Source organism: Mus pahari, chromosome 20 (genome assembly GCF_900095145.1).
Source record: "Mus pahari chromosome 20, PAHARI_EIJ_v1.1, whole genome shotgun sequence".
Lineage (NCBI taxonomy): Eukaryota > Metazoa > Chordata > Mammalia > Rodentia > Muridae > Mus > Mus pahari.
In genome coordinates this window covers 8,166,424-8,181,204 of record NC_034609.1, presented here as the reverse complement: position 1 = coordinate 8,181,204, position 14,781 = coordinate 8,166,424, and positions in this window count along the sequence as shown.

Sequence of the window (14,781 nt, the reverse complement as noted above, 5' to 3'; positions counted from 1 at the left end):
CAGTCGGGTACTCTTACCCACTGAGCCATCTCACCAGCCCCCTGGCTCAGTTTTTTTAAACGTTTTTGTTTGTTTTTAACTGTTTTTCTTACCCCTACGTTATACCGCCACCAATCCAAAAAATCCCAGGCCATAAACTGAGCTCATAGTTCCAGAAAGCCAACTCTTTGGGGATTGCAGAAGAAAAGCAACTGCCTGACCCCAGATACCTGGTGATACAAAAGGACCTTATCTAAAGCAAACAGCCAATCCCCATTTTGCCCCTATGAAACCTTCTTCTCCCTTCCCCATCCTTAGCTACAAAATACCCATCCTGAAACACAATCTATGTTGTCTAGATCATGGTTCTGAGAGGCCACCTGCCAGATAAAATAAAACCTACTCTAGCTGTTAATGTCATCTACACTCATCCTTTCTTTCCACAAACATAATTTTTTTTTTTTTTTTTGAGACAGGGTTTCTCTGTGTAGCCCTGGCTGCCCTGGAACTCACTTTGTAGACCAGGCTGGCCTCGAACTCAGAAATCCACCTGTCTCTGCATCTGAGTGCTGGGACTAAAGGCGTGTGCCACCACGCCCGGCTACAAACATAATTCTTACAACTAGTAGCTGGAGCACAGGCGATAACTACCCTGCCTGTCTTGACAGCTGTTAACCACGTTTATTGGTTAGGTTTTTCCTAACAGGGTTTCTCTGTGTAGTCCCATCACCCTGGAATTTACTCTGTAGACCAGGCTGGCCTTGAAATCATGGAGATCTGCTTGCCTCTGCCTCTTGAGTGCTGGGATTAAAGCCATACAACACCACCTCACCTTCCTGTAATTAACAAAAATTTTAATGAGAGCTAGGGTGTAACTCAGTGGCAGAGTGCTTACATAGGATGCACAAGGTACTGGGTTCCAGTCTTAAATTGAAAACAAAAAATGTTGGGTTTTTTTTTGTTTTTGTTTTTTTGAATTCTAGCATTGGTAGGCAGAGGTAGGCTGGTCTTTGAATTCGACTCCAGCCTGGTCTATATAGTGAGCTCCAGAACAGCAAGGGTTATGTAGTGAGACTCTGTCTCAAAAAACAAAACAAACAAACAAACAACAGTCAGAGTGGCACAGACCTTTAATCCCAGTTCTCCAGAAGCAGAGACCTCTGTGTTCAACTAGCCTGTTCTACATAGGATAGTTAGAGGCAGGCAAGTCCAAGGCAAGCCTTGTCTATACAGTAGTCCACGATGGCCAGGGCTACACGATGGCCAGGGCTACAAAGAAAGACTCGTGTTTCAAAACACAAAAACAAAATGAACAAACAAACTGCCCAAACATCTAGATTCCATCCCTGCAGAGCTGAAACCACTCTTAGTTATGACCATGGCAACTCATAAAAGAAAGCATTTAGCTGGGGGCCTGCTAGCGTTTCCAGAGACTTAGTCCCTTATCATCCTGCGGGAGCATGGTGGGACACGTGGGAATGTCTTACTTTGTACTTCTTTGTTGGCGTGTCTGTATACGTACAGTGGAGGTCAGCGAGCCCCGAAGAACACACTCAAGTCGTTAAGGCTTGGCAGCAGCAGCACCATCTCACTGGCCCTTTATTTTTATGTTTTGTTTCTTGAGACAAGGTCTCACCATGTAGCTCTGGCTGGCCTTAAACTCAGATACACACCTGCCCCTGCCTTCCAAGTGCTGAAGGTAAAGGTGTGTGCTACCTTACCCAACATACTTTATTTTCTATCACTTAATTGCCAAGGCTACCTTGAAGTCACCACCTTTCTGCCTCAGTCCTTCAGATGCTGGAATGACATGCGTCCCTTGCCCAGCTAGCTAGCTTTGTAATTAGCAGGTTCTCAGTATTTCTGGTTTCCTTATTTGTGTACTGAGGGTGGACTAAGGGCTGCCTGTGTGCCAGGCAAGCCCTCTGCCACTATCTACAGCTCCAGTCATTGATTTGGTATGATTTATTTTTGGAGTTTGCTTTTTTAGTCTTTTAAAAATATTATGTATACGGTTCTTTTGCCTGCAAGTATGCATGTGTACCACATGTGTGCCCAGTAGCCCCAGAAGTCAGAAGATGCCATCGGATCCCCTGGAACTAGGGTTACAGACAATTGTGAGCTGTCATATGGGTTCCAAACACAACAAAGCCTCTAATCATTGAGCCAACTCCCCAGCCCTGGTTTTGCTTTCCCCCACCCCATCCCACTCCCAATCCCCACCCCTGAAGACAGGGTTTCTCTGTGTAGCCCTAGCTGTCCTGAAACTCAGAAATCTGCTTAACTGACTCTGCGTACCCAGCGATGGGATTAAAGGCATGAGCCACCAACCTGGCTGTGGTTTTGATTTTTTGAGATAGGGTTTCGTGTACCCCAGTCTGGTCTGAAACCTGTGATTCTCTGAAAAACTACATACATGTAGGTATGGGTCCCACGACTGCTCTTCCACAGGGCTGGGCCACTCGGGGGGGGGGCAGGACAGGAAGTGACTGTGCTTACCACACGCTGTCACTGGGCAGGTGCTGGGCCATAGGGCAGCCCTGGGACACTGATGTGGACGTGGGAAAGCACAGTCTGAGATGCGGGACAGCTGGAGATGGCTTGGGGGTCCCCAGGCCTGCAAGGCTGCTGGGGCCGTTGGGAGCTGAGAACAGAGTTGGGGGTCTGCAGGCTGGATCTAGCCCGGGGCTGGGGTGTGGAGTGGGAGAAAGGGAGCTCTGGCTGGAGCCATGGTGTTTGTCCTTGGTATGATGGTGGAGGCAGCCTTGAGCTTGGCTTGGTCATGGCTGGGAGCACAGAAAGGCCTTCTACAGGAGATTAGAAAGCCCTATGGTGAAGGCCTCCACAGCTCCCCACGGTGGATCCGGATGAAAAGAGGCCGTCCATGGTTTAAGGCATTTAGTGTCATGGTGGAAAGTGGATGAGTGAAGACTATCCCACTTCTCAGGGTGGGCCTAAGGTTAAATACCTTTTGCAGGGAGAAAAGTCTGGGAAGGAAAGAAAGCTTATTGGTTAAGCCCTCCAGGCCTTTAGGTACCTCATTAAAATGGAGATCTGTCTTGAGCCTAAGGGACTACAGGTCACTTCCTCTACATGTGGAGGGGCTTGGGGCATTGCCCTTACTGGACTAATAGTCACAAATCTATGGGGGGTGGGGGCTGCAGCTAGAGCCAGGGGCCTGGTGCCAGGGAACAGGTGAAGTGCCTACCATCCCTTCAGGGTCTCCGGGGCTTCTAGCTTTAGCTCCACCTGGAGCCAGGCTGCCTTTCATGAGAATGGAGCCCTGCTAGTCATCTTCTGACTTCTACAGGTATGCTGTAGAATAGGCACGTCTGTGTTCATACATACACATAAATATACATATGCACATGCACATACATGCACAGATACACACACACACATTTATTGAGAGTTTTGATTTCTTTAAAAACCATGTTATGTTATGTGAATATGTTTTTTGTTTTAATCCAGGTGTGGAAGGGACTGGAGCACTCTGAGGCCACTGCTGCACACACAGTCCCTTCCTGCTGTTGTGTTTCTTAGATATTCTGAGGATAATGAATGGACTTGCCCCCAGGACCTGATGCCCCTAATCTGCAGGAAGTAGTCTGAAAGAGTTCTACATCTGCTCCCCTCTCTAACCTTCCTTCTTTCCTACCTAGTAGATATGAGAACCCAATAAAGGGGGCTGGAGAGATGGCTTAGTGGTTAAGAGCACCAACTATTCTTTTGTTTTGTTTTGTTTCTGAGACAGGGTTTCTCTGTATAGCCCTGGCTGTCCTGGAACTCACTTTGTAGACCAGGCTGGCCTCGAACTCAGAAATCTGCCTGCCTCTGCTTCCCGAGTGCTGGGATTAAAGGCATGCGCCACCACACCCAGTTCCCCCCCACCCACCCCCGACTATTCTTACAGAGGACCTGGGTTCAACTCCCAGCATCCACATGGCAGCTCACACCTGTCTGTAAGTTTAGTTCCAGAACCTCTGACATGCTGATAAGAGACCAATCACCATAAAAATAAAAATAATAAAAAACGGGTCTGGTGCCGGGTGTGGTGGCGCACACCTTTAATTCCAGTACTCGGGAGGCAGAGGCAGCCGGATTTCTGAGTTCGAGGCCAGCCTGGTCTACAAAGTGAGTTCCAGGACAGCCAGGGCTACACAGAGAAACCCTGTTTTGAAAAACCAAAAAAAAAAAAAAAAATGGGTCTGGTGAGATGACTCAGTAAGTAAGAGCACCCGACTGTCTGAAGACAGCTACAGTGTACTTACATATAATAAATAAATAAATCTTAAAAAAAATAATAAAAAACGATGAAATAGCTTTAAACATACTCCAACATGCACAGACGCCCCCACACAGGGGATGAAACATTTTAGTCTCCAGGCCACATGCATGCGAGCTATCAGTGTTGAAACGCAGGCCTGTGATAGCAGCACTTGGCAAGCTGAGGCAAGAGAAATTTAAATTCCAGATTAACCTGGGCTATACAGTGAAATCTTGAATCCAAAAGTGCATTTGGTTTGATTGAATTAATAATTAACTCAGAGTCAGCAATAATGCATCAGTGTCGCATTAAGGAAAGAAATCCAAGCACCTCCTTCCTCTTGTGTCATTAAGTCAAGAGCAGGCCCTGATGTAAACTCTCCACCCTGCTCTCCTTGTCCTCTACCATCCCTGTCTGTTGATCGAGCTGAATCTGTCTGCATGAAGGCTGTCCTACGAGCTGCCCCCGTGTGTGTCCATAACAAAGAACTTGACTCTCTCATTGAGCAGCACAGAGCGCATCACATGGGGAAGGAAGGAGGGATAACTCACAGAAATATTAAAAGTTTTACAATATTAAGTCAGTAAACCCAACCGACACAGGTTAATGAAAAGTATTATGGGGCTGGTGAGATGGCTCAGCAGGTAAGAGCATTGACTGCTCTTCNGGAGGTCTTGAGTTCAAATCCCAACAACCACATTGGTGGCTCACAACCACCTATAATGAGATCTGACTTCCTCTTCAGGCGTATCTGAAGACAGCTACAGTGTACTTATAAATCTTTGGGCCTGAGCGAGTGGGGTTGACCAGAGGGAGCAGAGGTCCAAATTCAATTCCCTACAACCACATGAAGGCTCACAACCATGTGTACTGCTACAGTGTACTCACACACATAAAATAAATAAATCTTAAAAAAGTATTGCAAATATCATTGTTTATCAAGCAATATCTGTATATTGATTTCAACATTTATGGTGCATATTCTTATATTGTTTCCAGCAAATGATTATTATAAGCAATGTATAAACACACATGCATTATTCTTGGGTCAGGGGCATAGACCAGAATATAATTTAAGATTACAGCTATTTACTAACTTAGATCCTAAAAATTGATATGGAAATGGGAGCCAAGTCAGGCTGACGTTTTTCTTTTAAAGGCAGTTTAAACAAGCCAGGCAGTAGTGGTGCACACCTTTAATCCCAGCCCTTGGGAGGCAGGGGCAGGGGCAGAGGCAGAGAGAGAGAGAGAGACAGACAGACAGACAGAGAGAGAGACAGAGACAGAAAGAGACAGAGAGGCAGAGGTGGGGGGGGCAGAGGCAGAGAGGCAGATGGATCTCTGTGAGTTTAAGACCACCTTAGTCTACAAAGTTAGCTCCTAGGCCAGCCAGGGCTGTTACACAGAAAAACCTTGTCTCAAACCAAACCAAAATAAACCATGCTGAGTGGAATAAGACAGTTCTGAGGGATTGTGTGTTGACTGTTGATTTATTCCCTTGAAAGTTTGAGAATGGGATCATTTATAGTGATGGAGTCTTTGTGGCCTGTGAAGGGTACAGCAGAATTTAAGGTGGAATAGGCCCAGTAAAGAAAAGAGGTTTAAAAACAAGTGTGAAAGCCGGCTCCAGAGCTAGCGAGGTACCTTGGTGGGTAATGGTGATTGCTTCCAAACCAGACAACCTGAGATCAGTTCCAGGAACCAAACAAAGAAGGAGAAAAACAACTCCTACAAGTTATTCTCTGACTTCAAAACATATGTGGCATCAGGCTTAAGTCCACACGTACACACGATTGAATAAATGCAATAAAAAATAAATACTGGAAGCCGGGCGTGGTGGCGCACGCTTTTAATCCCAGCACTTGGGATGCAGAGGCTGGCAGAGTTCTGAGTTTGAGAACAGCCTGGTGAGTTCCAGGACACCCAGGGCTACACAGAGAAACCCTGTCTCAAAAAACCAATCAATCAACCAATACTGGGGCTGGAGAGATGGCTCAGTGGTTAAGAGCACTGACTGCTCTTTCAGAGGTCCTGAGTTCAATTCCCAGCAACCACATGGCAGCTCACAACAATCTGTAATGGGATCTGATGCTTTCTTCTGGTGTGTCTGAAGACAGTTACAGTGTACTGTACAGTGTACCAAAGATAAATAAATCTTTTAAATAAATAAAATAAATTAATGAATAAATAAACAGATATTGAACTAGTGAGTTCTAGTTAAAGTCTCCTGGGCTGGGATAACTGTCCCCTGCCACAGACCCTGCTAAGCCCTGGCAATAGACCTGCTCTGCTAGGGTGCTAAATGTTGTGTTAAAATCAGGGCTAGTGTCTAGACAGACCACGCCAGGCCAATACAGTTCCACGTGGGAGGTTTACTGTGGGGGAAGAGGGCAAAGGTGGTGACGAAGATGAAGGGGAAAAAAGAGGGCGGAGATCAGGAGGGTATGCCTTTTTTAAAAAGATTTACTTATTTATTATATGTAAGTACACTGTAGCTTTCTTCAGACACTCCAGAAGAGGGAGTCAGATCTCATCACGGATGGTTGTGAGCCACCATGTAGTTGCTGGGATTTGAACTCAGGACCTCTGGAAGAGCAGTCAGTGCTCTTAACCACTGAGCCATCTCTCCAGCCTGAGGGTTTGCCTTTTATTTGGGTTGTGACATAACCACTCGCAGGTAAAGGTGGGAGGTGAGGCAAATGGATTCTGGGAATGTATGGCGGTTGCCACAGCAACAGATGTGTGGGTTCCTGTTGCCTGTGGTTGATGTCACTGGGTTCGGGGGCGATCTGCCAAGCCAGTTTCTGGTACCAACACCGGAGGCAGCGTCACTAAAACCCACCAGGAACCAGAGACCCAGAGCTGCTGTTATCAGACGTTTGGGTCTTTTGTGTGTTCAGTTTGGCTTGATTTGGTTTCAAGATGGTTTCTATGGGTAGCCCTGGTTATCCTGGAACTTGCTTAGTAGACCAGACAAACATCAAGGCCGGAGATCCTCCTGCCTCTGCTGGGTTTAAAGGTGTGAGCCATCAAGCTCACACTTTTGGATTGGTTTGTTTCCTTTGTGTCTGTGACAGTTTCTGCATGTAGCCCAGGTGGGAATGCTGGAATTAGGTGTGAATAGTGCAGGAGGGTGGCAGGTGTCAACCCCACACACAGTTCTCACTTCATAGGAAGTGATAGTTTATTCTAGAGCCAAACGTCAGTGGTCATGGTTCAGGAGCACAGGTTTCTGTCACTCCTAAGTCCAGTCTTCAACTATGGAAGTGGCTTCACGGAGTTTCTATAGTAACAGGACCAAGAAAAATGATAAACCAAGGCACTTTTTTAAAAATTGTATTTATTATATGTAAGTACACTGTAGCTGTCTTCAGACACTCCAGAAGATGGCATCATATTTAGTTACAGATGGCTGTGAGCCACCATGTGGTTGCTGGGATTTGAACTCAGGACCTTTGGAAGAGCAGTCGGCACTCTTAACCACTGTGCCATCTCTCCAGCCCAAACCAAGGCACTTTTACTTATTATTTTGTTTCTTGAGTTTTGTTTTGTTTTCGAGACAAAGTCTGGCCTTCCTGGAACTCATTATGAAGACCAAGCTATCCTGAAACTCACAGAGAGATCTAAGCCTGTGCCTCCCCAGTGCTAGAACCCAAGGCCTGTGGCCTCCCAGTGGAGGGATAAGGACACCATCCCACCCAGGAAACTTCTGACCCCGAATTTGTCCTGTCTAAAATAAATGCAGGAACAAAGACAGAACAGAGACTGAAGGAATGGTCCACCAACAATCAGCCCAACTTGAGACCCATCCCATGGGCAGGCACCAATCCCTGACATGGTTTTACTCTGTCATGCTTGCAGACAGGAGCCTAGTGTAACTGTCCCCTGAGAGCCTCACCCAGCAGCTGACTGAAACACATGCATATAACCGAGGCAATCGAGGCAATCGGTGGCTGGAGGTCGGGACTCTTCCGGAAGAGTTGGGGAAGGATTGAAGGCCTGAACGCCAGGGGGCTTTCCAGAGACTGAACCACCAACCAAAGAGCATCCTTAGGCTGGATGGGGGCCCTCAGCACGCATGTAGCAGATGCACAGCTTCATGTGGGTCCCCCACCAGACTGGAGAGGGCGCTGTCCCTGACTCTGTTGCCTGCCTGTGAATCTTGTTCCCCTAACCGGGCTGCCTTGTCTGGCCTTAGTGGAAGAGGAAGTGCCTGGTCCTGCAGTACCAAGATGGGTTGGAACCCGGGGGTGGAGGTGGGGTGGGGGTGGGGAGTGGGATGGGACTTGGGGGTGGGAAGATGGGAGAGGGGCCATGCTGGGTCAGAGGTGGCTGGGAGGAGAGGGGTGGCTGTGATTGAGATGTAAAGTGAATAAATAAATGAATGGAGAAGAAAAGGGGAAAGCCTGTGCCATGACACGTAGATAAATGAAGACATTTTAAAAAACACATCCATAGAAACAGCCGAGAGGCTTCGGTTGCTGTCTGTCAGCATTCTTCGTCTTCTAGTGAGAGAAGAGGGTTTTCTAAGTTAACACATTCCATTGCTTTGTTTTTATCAGTTTATTGGGACGTTAGGTCTGACATAATAGGCTGGGTTGGCTCTTTAAGGTTTCGGAACGATAGCCTTCGAGAAGTTGTAATTAGGTTCTGGACCTCCTGCATTCCAAACTCCACACAGGCATTGATGTTTTCATCAGCCAGCCTTTAACAGACACAGCTTCTCTTCAGGAATCCTGTCACACAGGGTTCTCTCCCAGGCTTTCAGTCTGAGCGCGGATGAGCCACTCCTTGCGTGTGGTGTGGTCTGTCGTTGAGACAGTGTCCCTGACCCTAAGCTGGCCTTCAGCCCCTGGTCCTCCTGCATCAGCCTCCCGAGGCATGAGACATCACAGTGGGTTCTGTACCTGGTTTCCTTCGCTATCACATGTTGTTTCATTATGTTTTGGAAAGGATGGTGATGGAGCCCAGAGCCTCAGAAAAGCTAGGCAAGGGCTGAGCCCACCCAGCCCTGCTAAATTTGTTCTTGTTAAGGTAAAGTAGTTAAGTGTGCTAAGCAGCTCAGGCAGACCTGGAGGTCTTAGACTTCTGCCTGAGCCTCTGGGGTGACACATTAGTACTGACGTTAGGGAAACCTGTCCTATGGTATGTATATATGCACCCTCCCTCTCTCTTTGTATGTGAAAGTCAAACGAGACATCAGGTGTCAAGCCGGGCGGTGGTGGCGCACGCCTTTAGTCGCAGCACTTGGGAGGCAGAGGCAGGTGGATTTCTGAGTTCGAGGTCAGCCTGGTCTACAAAGTGAGTTCCAGGATAGCCAGGGCTACACAGAGAAACCCTATCTTGAAAAAAAAAAAAAATAAATAAATAAAAAAAGACATCAGATGTCTTCCATTGCTTTCCATCTATTTCTTTTTTAAAAAAAGATTTATTTATTTATTATGTATATGAGTACACTGTAGTTGTACAGACGGTTGTGAGCCTTCATGTGGTTGTTGGGAATTGAATTTTAGGACTTCTGCTCGCTCTGGTCGGCCCCACTCAGTCCCTGCTCGCTTCCGCACAAAGATTTATTTATTATTATATGTAAGTACACTGTAGCTGTCATCAGACACACCAGAAGAGGGAGTCAGATCTCATTATGGGTAGTTGTGAGCCGTCATGTGGTTGTCGGGATTTGAACTCGGGACTTTCGGAAGAGTTGTCAGTGCTCCTAACCTACGAGGCATCTCTCCAGTACCTGGCATTTTGGAGGTTTTGGTTTGTTTTAGTTTAGTTTTGATTTTCGAGACAAGGCTTCTCTGCATAGCCCAGGCTGGCTTGGAATTCACAGGAGTCCTCCAGCCTCAGCGTCTGGATTGGTGGTTGCATGACGCCTCACACCAGTTTTATATTTGGTTGGCAAAGAACTTTGACCTCTAGAGCAACTCAACCTCACTCAGCTCCACCGAACTGAGGCTGGGGATTCCTTCCAGCTCCTGACACTAAAATGCCATAACACGTGGAGTGGAGCTGCCGTCCCTGGAGCCACACAGCCTCTTCCCCATGAGCCTCTCTACAGGGTCATCTTTTCAGGCCAGCTTGTACCCCAATAGCCACAGCTGTCTATCAAACACTCAGACCCGATTCCAGCCCTGTCCAATTTATTTCTCTTTCCAGTCACTTGGTAGCCATGCTGTTGTTTGTTAGTTATCCTCTCCTCTGGTGGATCTGGACGTGGATCCCAAGGCTTCCTTCATGGCAGGCAGGTGTTTCACCATCGAGACAAGTCCCTAGCTCTAGGTCGGGGCCCTCTGCTCCTGGCAGTTGTTGACAAAGTTTCTAGTACATTTTAGACTTCATTGTAGAAGCTTGGAACTCAGTCATGAAGAGGATAAATCCCTAGTCTCAGAGAGACAGGGACAGCAGAGAAAGTGTGTTTACCTTTGGTGGGACCTCTTCACACAGGCCTCCCTCGTTACCCCAGATGCTAAGCCAAGAGGACAAGGAGTTTTGAAAGCTGCCTTGTCTACAGGGTGAGTTCAAGGCTGGCCTAGGCTACGTAACAAGACTCTGTCTCAAAGTAAAAATTGGGGCTGGAAAAATGTCTCAGCAGTCAGGGGTTCTATTCTCGCAGACGCCATGAGTTTGGTTCATAGCTCCCATGTCAGAACCACGTGTAACTCTAGCTCCAGGAGAGTCAATGCCCCCGTCTGGCTTTGTTGGATACCTGCATGTGTTGTATAATATGCATGCATATATACATAAATTCTAAAAGTTACTTTTTTCTAAGTCCTTATTATCTTTATCTGAATGCTAAGAGAATAAAGAGCGGCTCTCAGTTTCCTTTTTTCTTCCTTCTTTCCTTCCTTCCTTCTTTTCTTTTTTTCTTTTTCTTTTTCTTTCTTTCTTTGTTTCTTTCTTTTTTTTTTTTGAGACAGGGTTTCTCTGTGTAGCCCTGGCTGTCATGAAACTCACTCTGTAGACCAGGCTGGCCTCGTCCGAGATCCCCCCCACCTCTGCCTCCTGTGTGCCTGGATTAAAGGCGTGTGCCATCACTGCCTAGTTCATCAATTTTAATAATTAAAAAAAAAAAACAAGGAGTCTAAGTCTAGACTTCTGAGAGTCGTCTTGTTCCAAGACCTAAAAATCTTGTTTTTAAAATGAAAAGTTATTTTTAAAAGGGGTGGGGGCTGGGAATACAGCTCCTTGGGAGAGCTCATACATAGCACGTAGGTGTTCAACCCTACAGCACCAAAAGAGATTACAGTTTTCAGGGAAGGGAGCTGGCTCGGTGGGTGAGAGCGTTGGCTGCTTTTCCAAAAGACCTTGGTTCTTTTCCTAGCACCCATACTGTGGCTCACAGTCATCTGTGACTGCGATTCCAGGGGATCTGACGCTGGCCTCTGGCTTCTGAGGGCACCAGGAACACACATATTACACAGATGCACATGCAGGCAAAATACCTACACATGCAAACTAAGTGAAAAAAAAAAAAAAGATGATTTTCAGGAAAGCAGAAGATGTAGCTGAGCAGTAGAACCCCTGTCCAGATGCACAAGGCCCTAAGTTCAATCCCAAGTACCATGCAAAAAACGTTGTTTGTGGGTACTGGCAAGATGGATCAGTGGTAAGAGCATTTGTTGCTTTTTCAGAGGACCCACGTTTGGCTCCCAGCTCTGGCTTACAACCACCTGTAACTCCAGTTTCAGGGGATCTGAGGACCTCTCTTGACTTCTGCAGGGCCAGGGATGCATATGGTACACAGACATGCATACAGGCAAGACACTCATACACAGAAAAATTATATATACACATGCACATTCATATACTATGTTTACATATACACATACATATATAGTGGATGTGCCTTGTTTTAGGTGAAAGCGCCAGGAAAAAATCTGGCTTAGGAGATGACGCTGAACAAAAGTAGGAACGAAGGGAGAGAGAGAGAACGTGAAGATGAAAAGTAAGAACATTACAGATGGAAGGAATTGCCAGTTCAAAGGTCCTGAGGTCAGGACAGGCTTGCTTTGTCTGAGGATCAGTGAGGAGACCCTATGACCACAGTGGATTGATGAAGGGGCAAGAGAAAGAAGATGGGGACAGAGACACTAGTAGTACCCCAGAGCTTCACTGTTTTCCTTAAGAATTTCTGGTCATCTTCCCCTGCTCTTCCTTTCTTTTCTTTTCTTTTCTTTTTTTCTTTTCTTTCTCTTCTCTTTTTTTTTTTTTAAAGATTTATTTATTATTATATCTAAGTACACTGTAGCTGTCTTCAGATGCACCAGAGGAGGGTATCAGATCTCATTACAGATGGTTGTGAGCCACCATGTGGTTGCTGGGATTTGAACTCAGGACCTTTGGAAGAGCAGTCGGTGCTCTTAACCGCTGAGCCATCTCTCCAGCCCTTCTTTTCTTTTCGAGACAAGCTCTTACCATGTGGCCTCAAATTCACAGAGATCTCTCTGCTTCTACCTCCTGGGCTCTGGAATTTTCTAATCACTGGGCATGTTTCTACTCATTCTTTATCACTCAGTGCCAGGGCCAGCTCCTCGGGGAACCCTGGCCTGCTCGCCACTATGGTGCAGATGTCATCAGTGTTCCACTGCCGCGGTTCACTGTGTCCACTGCTCCATTCTACAGATAGAAAGAGCAAAGCCTGTATCTAGGACTCTGTTCTTTTTTTTTTGGTTTTTCGAGACAGGGTTTCTCTGTATAGCCCTGGCTGTCCTGGAACTCACTTTGTAGACCAGGGATTAAAGGCATGCGCCACCACGCCCACTCTAAGTCGCTGTTCTATTGCTGTGAATAGACATCATGACAAAGGCAACTTATAGTAGAAAGTATTTGAGGTGTGGTGTACAGTTTCAGAGGATTGGTCCATGGTCATAACCATGGTGGAGAATGATGGCAGGCAGGCAGGCATGGTGCCATGGTGGTGAATGGTGGCAGGCTGGCAGGCATGGTGCTGGAGCAACTGAGAGCTTCCATCCTGATACACAGGATTGGCTCGGCTCAGAGAGAGCAAGTCTAGGCCTAGCATGGGCTTTCGAAACCTCAAAGACCACTGCCAGCCACACATCTCCTCCAACAAGGCCACACCGCCTAGTCCTCCCCAGACAGTTCACCAATGAGAACCAAACATTTAAATGTTTGAGTCCATGGGAACCTTCCTCATTCAAATGACCACAGCTGGAGTAGAGTATCTTTGATATGAGGTCATGCCAAGGTCTGGAGATGAAGAGTCGAACCATAGGGGAGGGCCATGAGTGTCTCAGAATGGTGACATTTCCACAGATGATTAAAGCAAATAAAAATTATTTAAAACCTGGCCAGTGAGATTCCTCAGAAGGCAAAGGCAGCCACCATCATGCCTGGCAACCTGAGCTGGAGCCCAGGAACCACATGGTGAAAGGTGAGCGTGAGTCCTGAAGTTATCCTCTGCTTCCATATATGCCATTGATAACACACGTGTTCTCTCATTCACATACACACACATATGTACACACACATGTGTATACACACACGGGTACGTACATGCACACACATGCACACACGCATATACACATGCACACATGTACACACACATGCACATACACACACACACACACACACGGGAGGTTAAATATATTTTGACATGTAATAAAAATTTGGGCTGGAGGAATGGCAACAGCTAAGAGTTCTTTTGCTATTGTAGAGGACCCAGGTTTGGTTCCCAGCACCCCATGGTGGCTCACAACCATCTGTAACTCTAGTTCCAGGGGATCTGATGCCCTTTTCTGGCACATGGACACTTGGACTCATGGGCACATATCTACACACACATACATATATACATAAAAATACATTTAAATACAATTTTTAAATGTAATTATTTTTTTTTAAATAAATGAGCAAAGAGGACCAGCCTTGGGGAAATATGACAGAAGACATTTTATTCCAGATCGCAACCTGTACAAAGACCTTGTGGCTGGCAGCAATATGAAGAGACCAGAGTGGCTGGACAGACTACCTTGAAGGTCAAGTGAGGCTGAGAAACCTCTTCTAAGGCTGCCTCAAAGGCAAGCCCAGACTCTCCAGCATGGAGAAGCAGAACACAGTGATATGTAACATGTCTGGGGCCCAGAGTAGACTGGAGATGGGCCAGGGATGCCTCAGGGATCTGGAGGGATTTTTATCATTGCTATGTGGAGATTTTACAATACATTCTTTGTCTGTCCCTTTTAAAGCCTAGAGTACAGCTCTGTTCCCAGTCCACCCAAATCCCTAGCAGACCGTGATAAAGACTCACTGAGTAAATGAATGCCGAAAGGCTAAGGAGACTCTGGCTGGATTCCCAAGCCTCATCCCCAGAGGCTGCTCAGAACCTGGCAGGCGGGGCCCTGGGCAAAGCTTTCTCCCTGCCAACTCCGTGCCCTGCTCATCTGTAAGATGGGTGGGTTCCTTGCCTGATACGCAAGGGAACATGAATATCCTGGCTTGATTATGAAAGCAAGGGGTGTCTCTCTTTTATCAATCTGCAAAAAGGAAGTTAGATGACTAGTGTGGCAAGT